This window comes from Prunus avium, chromosome 6, assembly GCF_965620075.1.
Source record: "Prunus avium chromosome 6, drPruAviu1.hap1.1, whole genome shotgun sequence".
Classification (NCBI taxonomy): Eukaryota; Viridiplantae; Streptophyta; class Magnoliopsida; order Rosales; family Rosaceae; genus Prunus; species Prunus avium.
The window spans coordinates 30,243,784-30,250,583 of NC_142289.1; the positions used below are offsets into that span (position 1 = coordinate 30,243,784).

General features: G+C 38.9%; 1 long non-coding RNA gene across 1 annotated transcript; it reads left to right on the top strand.

Annotated features, from left to right (window-relative positions):
* Positions 1 to 825: 825 nt before the first annotated feature.
* LOC110755334 (uncharacterized) lies at positions 826 to 5,878 on the top strand. Its single transcript, XR_002526474.2, has 2 exons — positions 826 to 1,045; positions 1,370 to 5,878. It is a non-coding gene; the product is annotated as an uncharacterized LOC110755334 (long non-coding RNA).
* The last annotated feature ends 922 nt before the right edge of the window (positions 5,879 to 6,800 follow it).

Genomic DNA, 6,800 nt, shown 5'->3' on the forward strand with positions numbered 1-6,800 from the left:
CATGGGACAACTTGCCCAATTTGAATCACAAAAATATCATAACTGTAATTCATTATGGAATGGCAACATGTGATACTTTTAAGAAATGAACTAAACGTGTACCAACTTTCATATGTGGTTGACGTGGCTGATGCATATTGGCTGAGAATATTAATTGCAAAAATAATATATGGCCTTGTAACCGTTAGATAAATATAAGTCTTCGTATCAAATGGAGATATAGGCTGGGTTGTTCAGAATATTGCTATCAATATTGTTTAGTTTCAAATTTTCTTCCATGAGAAAAGGCTCGAGCTTAGCTCTCAATAAAACCATGTCTTTGATAATATCTAAAGCATACTATGGATTCAAACAAATCCCTTTTCTTGATCTTGAGACCTCAATCCCAAGAATATATTTGAGATTACCCAAATCTTTTAACTTGAATTGCTGATGTAGGAAGTTCTTAAGCTTGGAAATCTCCTTGGCATTTCAAACTGTGATAATTACATCATCGACATACACATACACACTAATATAAACACCGAAGAGGTACTTTTGTGTTTATGAAAAAGAGAGTAGTCGGCTTTGAATTGAGTATAACCAACTTCAAGAATGGCTTGTGAAAATTTAGCAAACCATTGCCTAGTGTTAGCATACAACCCAAACCACCAGATTGTAACTCATGAGTCATTACATTTAGTCACGTGTCTTTTAGTCACCATTTCAGTCACGTGTATGTTAGTTAATGAGCTGGCAGGTTGTTAGGTTTGTTAATTAGTTTGTTAACTTAATTTACGTGTTAGTCAGCTAGAATATATAAGTCTTGTATTGTAAGCTCTAAAGTCAAATTAATAAGAAAATCAGCTTTACCATATCCCTCTCTCTCGTTCTGTTTCTATTGATCTCTCTCGATTCTTCTAAGATCTCAAAGCTTGGTTAAGGTCATCAATGGCTTCCATGAAGAAAGCTTTCATGGCATGAGAGCTTTAACTCTGCATATCGTGATCGATCTCTCTCCGCTGCTCATTTCTTTGCTTCGTTTCTCTCTGAGAAATCATATGAGGTTCTGCTTTCTTCCAAGTCATTTCGTAATCTGTCTTCGTTTGTCGTAGCTTGTTGTTTCTGATCAAATTGATCTTGCAATTGAGTATTCTTGCTTCGATTCTTTCTGAACACAACCTGAATTTCTGATTTCTTTTGGTGTGTGTCTCTCAACCCTAGTCTTTTTTGAAAATGGGGAAAACCTTTGTTACACCTATTGATTTGCTTCATAATGCCTCCAATTATATTACTCTGAAGTTGGATGACATGAATTATATGCAATGGAGTTATCAGGTTGAGAAGTTTCTTAAGGTTTATCGGCTTTCTGGCTTTCTTGATGGCACAGTTAAGGTGCCTATTGATCCTGATGGAGACGATTATCTCGAATGGGAAGCAATGGATACTGCAATTTTAAACATAATTGATGCAAGTCTCTCAGATGATGCTTTTTCTAAGATGATGAATTGTAAGTCTGCTACATAGGCCTGGACTACACTGCGAGATCGTTATTCTTCGATTTTTGAGCTTAAGATCATGCATCTTAAGAATAATTTGGATGGATTGCAAAAAGGCACTGACTCTGTGGAAGTGTATTGGAAGAAGGTTCGTGCCGCTTGACAACAACTATCAACTGCTGGTCATCCTATTTCAGATCAGGATATGATTTTGCTTCTTCTCAAAGGCTTACCTATGGAATACAATCACTTCAAGTCTCATATCCGTGCTAGACCAGTTCGTATTACTCTTCCAGAGCTGCGTGATCTACTCCTAGAGGAAGAGATTGATTTGGATGCTGCTACTAAGTCCTTTACTCCCCCAATTATGACTGCTATGGTTGCTCAAAAAGGCACAGTTAACTCCTCCTCACCACCTGTTGCTCATGGTGATAATTTTCATTCTGGTTCTGTTGATCGGGGAGGTGGTAATCCAAACTGGCAATCTCACTGGAATAGACGTCCAAACTATCGTGGTCATGGGTCTTGGTCTCCAGGCCGATCATGGAATAATGGAGGGCGAGGAAATTCTTGGCATAATGGTGGGTCATGGCATAATGGCAACAACCCTGATACTATCTGGAATGGTTCAACCAATCAATGGAATCATGGTGGTCAGTCTGGAAATTCTCATGGTCAATGGAATCAAGGTTCTGGTCCATGGCATAACAATGCTGGTTCATGGCATCATAATAGTGGACCATGGCATTAAGGGAGTAACTCAGGGTCAGCACCTCAATATTTTGTTTCTCCAAACTCCAGCCCTGGTGTTTTGTCACCTTCTCCTACAGCTCCACCAGTTCCATCAGCTCAATCTACTCTAACTACTGACACATGCCAAATCTGCCTTCACTTTGGTCATACAGCTCCAAATTGCCCACATCGAGCTAATTTCTCCTATCAAGGCATGCCTCCCTCTCCAACCCTCACAACTCTTACTACAACTATTAGTGGTTCATTCTCGGATCCAAACATCTGGTTAATAGACAGTGGTGCTACAAATCACATGACTTCATATCTTCGACTTCTCTCCAACATCACTCCTTCAACCTCCACTGATAATGTTACTATGGGTAATGGTACTGGACTCAGTATTGTTAATGTTGGAAGCTCTTCTCTTGTCTCATGTCATCAAGTCTTTAATCTCCCTGAGGTTTTACATGTTCCTAATCTGGCCACTAATCTACTATATGTTCATCAATTTTGTCTTGATAATCACTGCCAAATTTTATATAATGCCTTGTGGTTCTAAATTCAGGATCTGAAGGGGCAAATTCTGTATCAAGGCAAGTGCAGTAATGGTCTTTATCCACTACCAACAAGAATCCCTCCCATTTTACCTCACTTGGCTGCTTTTCATGGACGAAAAGTTTGTCATACTTTGGGGCACTATAGATTAGGCCATCCATCTCATGATATTACCAATTCTATGTTAGCTAAAGCTCAAATTCCTCTTTCTCCTAGTTCACCACATGTATGCAGTTTTTGTTTGCAAGGGAAGATGTGCAAACAACCATTTCCATCTTCACATGTTGTGTCTCAAATTCCTTTTGAAGTGATACACTCGGATGTATGGGGTCCTACTCCTTATTCCTCTTTGCAAGGTCACAAGTACTATGTACTTTTTCTTGATGAGTGCTGTTTCCTTTAATAAAGAAATCAGATTGTTTCTCTACTTTTGTTCATTTTCTTGCCTATGTTCAAAATCAGTTTGCCACTTCCATTAAAACTTTCCAAACTGATGGTGGGGGTGAATATGTCAGCACAGAATTTCAGACCTTTATTAGTTCCAAAGGCATCTTACATCATAAGTCTTGTCCTTATACCCCTGAGCAAAATGGAAGGGCTGAAAGGAAACATCGACATTTAGTTGAAACAACTGTTACACTTCTCACTACAACTGCTCTTCCATCCAAATATCTCTTCCATGCTTTATCCACAGCCAATTATCTTATTAATAGAATGCCCTGCAAGAATTTACGTATGCAATCTCCTTTCTCTAAACTGTTTCATAAAGAACCAGATATTACTCTGTTGAAGGTATTTGGCTGTGCATGTTATCCTCTATTACGACCCTATACTCAATCTAAGGTGCAACCTAGGTATGAACAATGTATCTTTTTGGGATATACTTTGGATTATAAAGGCTATCTCTGTCTAGCTCCCAAAACTAATCGCATTTACATCTCTCGACATGTTATCTTTGATGAGGTCTGCTTTCCTTTTAAGAGTGCTTCTTGTTCCTCAGTTCCTACTAAACCACCAGATTTAACATCCTCTATACCTTATCTACTCTCTTCACCTTTATGTGTTACTCATAGACTTGATGGTTTTCCAGCGGCTACTTCTTCTACTAACACATTAGCAAGTCCAGTACCTACTGCAAGGGAAATTGCTTCTTCTGTTGATGTTACTAATCCTTCTACTGAGTTTGTACAGGCTTAGCCACCAGACTTTCATCAGGTACAAGAAGCATCTTTCACTCCACCAGTTAATTCTCATCCTATGCAGACTCGTTCTAAGTCTGGGATTCTCAAGTATCGACATGGTTTCTTGGTTGCCAAACCACCAGTTGCTCCATCTCCTCTCTATGAACCACACACTTATTCCCAGGCTGCCAAGGTTCCAGAATGGAAGGCTGTTATGGAAGATGAGTTTCAGGCTCTTCAAAAACAACATACTTTAACTCTTGTTCCTTATCACCATTCCATGAATATTGTTGGTTGTAAATGGCTGTTCAAACTCAAGAAAAATGCTGATGGTTCCATCTCTCGACACAAAGCTCGGTTGGTTGCCAAAGGGTTTCATCAAGAGGCTGGCCTTGATTATGATGAGACATTCAGTCCTGTTGTCAAGCACTCTACAGTTTGATTGATCCTTGCTTTAGCTGCTCAGTATCATTGGTCTGTTAAACAACTTGACGTGAAGAATGCTTTTCTTCATGGTGTTCTTCATGAGGAAGTTTTTATGCAACAACCTTCAGGTTTTGAAGATTCTGCTCAACCTCATCATGTATGCCGGTTATTAAAGTCTCTTTATGGGTTAAAACAAGCTCCTCGAGCTTGGAATGAACGGTTCACTACTCATTTGCTCACTCTTGGTTTTGTTCAATCCTTGGCTGATACATCTCTCTTTGTTCGTGCCTCTGGGAGTGATATGCTTGTTCTTCTCTTGTATGTCAATGATATTCTCTTGACTGGGAATAATAGTGTCTTGATTCAGTAGACCATTACAGCTCTAAGCCATGAGTTTGATATGAAGGATCTCGGCCGATTAACCTATTTTTTGGGTCTTCAAGTTCAGTATACCTCTAAAGGTATTCATGTTAACCAATCTAAATATGCTACTAATCTTCTCCTTAAGGCTGGTATGACTCAATGCAAGCCTTGTTTTACACCCTGCTTACCTACTACCAAGTTACTAAAGTTTGATGAACACCTTTATCTGATCCTACCCTTTATCGAAGTTTAGTAGGAGGACTTCAGTATCTTACCTTCAGCAGGCTTGACATTGCATTTGCCGTGAACACTCTTCGCCAGTTTATGCATGTACCCACCGATACACATTTTGCTGCAGTCAAACGTGTGCTACGATACTTGGCTGGTACTCTGACCATGGCATTCATTTTACCTCTGGTGATGTTCATTTGCAAGCCTACTCCGATGCAGACTGGGTGGGTGATGTCAATGATCGTTGTTCCACAACAGGGTATGTTGTTTTTCTTGGTAATAATCCAATTGCTTGGTGTGCTAAGAAGCAGGGTACAGTTTCTCGTTCCTCAACAGAGGCTGAATATAGAGCTCTTGCTATCACAGCTGCTGAGTTGTCCTGGCTACGTCAACTCCTCCGCGATCTTCATGTGTTTCTTGATTGTCCACTTGTTCTTTGGTGTGACAATATTTAAGCATTGGCTCTTGCTAGCAATCCTGTGTTTCACGCTCGCACTAAGCATATCGAAATTGATTTTCACTTTATCCATGAGCGTATTACACGGGGTGATATGCTGGTTTCTCATATCCCTAGTAGCAATCAATTGGCTGATATATTTACTAAAGGTCTCCATACTTCTCAGTTTTCTTATCTTCGCAACAATCTAATGCTTAGTCCTCCAAGCATTAGCTTGAGGGGGGATGTTAGCATACAACCCAAACCACCAGATTGTAACTCATGAGTCATTACATTTAGTCACGGCTACTTGAGTCCGTATAGTGATTTGTGTAACTTGAAAACAAGATTCTCCCCCTTACGGACATAAGCAGGCGGAGGATATATCTAGGCTTCTTCATGTAAGTCCCATGCAATGAGGATTAAATTACATAACTAAGATGTGTGTATTAAAAATCCACTCAATATGCATCTTAGTCTTTCTTTTCTTTTTTTCATCTCAAGCTTTCATAGTTATAATCTAATGGTTGAGTAACAATTACTCCTTACACTACTAGAAAAAGGGTTTTTGTTTATTATTATTATTATTATTATTATTATTATTATTATTATTATTATTATTATTATACAATCTCATATGTAATGTGCAGTTTTGGATGGAAAATTCATATAGCATAAAGAAGCAACCCAAATGTGTGTGTATCCTCTCTCGTTTGTTTTTTGGTTCATGTCAATAGAAATAAAACCAATTGATATAATGACGGGTTTCTTGTTGAAGATCAGTTGGGTGGTTGCATTTGGCGAAAATAGTAACCATTTCTATATTTCTGTATGAAGTATCAGCCATATAGAAAATTTGGTAGAGTGGAGTCCTTGTACGAAAGTGCTTCAAGGGTAATAAAGGAATAATTCTCAAGAATATTATGCCAAAATTATTGTTTGCTCCATATGATATTGATCATGAATTCCATGTTGGAAATCATATCTTGTAATTGAAGGATTGTAAATATTGTAATTGTCTTTCCTATATTAGACCCCAAGATTTATGGGTCAAACCTAGATTGTAGCCTTAATTAGGAATTATGCTAGAATAGGAGATTGTAAACCTAGTATATAAAGGATAGTATTATGTACAGCAGAATATCAATAACAGAATGATTATTCCATCTCATTTAAAATATTTTTGAAGATATTTTCCTTTTTCAATCCCATGAACACACCCCACCCAGCTCTGTCTACCGCGCAGATCTCACGGCCTGGGTTTCCGGGACGAGGGGATATGCGTTGACACGCCGCTTCCTGCTTTTGAGTGCGGTGCGTTTGTGCGCGGGCGTGCCAGCACGGTCTACCGTGCGTCGAGATGATTGATGTGGATAGAATGGTTAAGTGGTGCGCCTG